Source organism: Pteropus vampyrus, unplaced genomic scaffold (assembly GCF_000151845.1).
Source record: "Pteropus vampyrus isolate Shadow unplaced genomic scaffold, Pvam_2.0 Scaffold684, whole genome shotgun sequence".
In the NCBI taxonomy this organism is placed as follows: domain Eukaryota; kingdom Metazoa; phylum Chordata; class Mammalia; order Chiroptera; family Pteropodidae; genus Pteropus; species Pteropus vampyrus.
Genome location: NW_011889465.1, coordinates 1 through 1,136, shown reverse-complemented (window position 1 = coordinate 1,136; position 1,136 = coordinate 1).

Genomic DNA, 1,136 nt, shown 5'->3' with positions numbered 1-1,136 from the left:
GGCCGGGCACGCACCGTCACTGGGCCAGACGGGACACTCACAGTGGCAGCTCTCGCCTAACGGAACGCCGACCCGACACTGGCCCCACTGGGCAGCTAGCAGCCCACAAGCAAAACGCCCTGTGTGGCCTGACACAGAGCAGAGGGGACGCGCCCCACTCCACGCGGACAGCTGGCCGACTGGCACGGCTGCACGGCGCCCGCTCCCGCTGAAGGTGACGCGGCTGCACAGCGCGACAGCCAGGACGGGCCTGGTCCCCAGTCCCCGCCGCCCGTGCCCCCTGTGGCCTGTGGGTGGTTCCTGCACCATCCCGAAGCCCTGGCCTCGTGAGACTGAGCTTTCGTGGAAAAACGTCTCGAAGGACCAGACGTGAAGTGAGCTCTGCCGTCAGAGTCACAGGTGAGGCTTCTGTGGACGATGCGGCCATCGCGGCAAGGTCCGGGAGTGTCACTGTGCCTGAGGAGTGTCACACGGGAGTTGTGTCCCCACAGGAACTGGGACCTGAGGCCAGTTTACCACCCGCGGGTGGGGGTGGCACTGGCGTTGGGGGCAGGGCAGGGCATAGCTGGGTGCCGAGGTCCCAGGCTCTGCACCCCACCATCCAAGCGACAGACAGCGTCCGATCCCGAACGAACCCCGGCAGGCACGGTGGGGAGAGCGGGGCCAGCCTCACGCCGACGGCGTCTGGCGTCTGGCGAGGCTGTGTCCACGAACACGTTTCTCTTTTCCCCAGGTCTGGGGAAGGAGGCACGTCCTCGGAGGGCGGCCACAGGGCACGAGGAGGCAGAGCCAGACACGCGACGTCTGCAGACAGTGCCCGCCCACAGGCCGCCGGGGTTTTGAAAAATAACGTAAGAGAAACGAGTACAGGCTGCCGGGGGTCCCCGGCCAGAGCGTGCGTCAGCCTGACGGCCATTTACCCCGACAGTCCAGGGCAGGAGCCCAGACGCCAGGCTGTCGGAGCAGCCGAGGCTCAGCGTGAACTGACCTGGAGGGGCCACAGCCCCGGGTCCCCGGCAAGGCGGCAGGGCACCTCGCAGCCCGGGCACGACTCCAGGGCTGACCTCTGGGCCCGACCTCACCGCTGCGTCACGGTCACCGCTGCCGGGACAAAGCTCATCCCAGCCCTTCGCGGA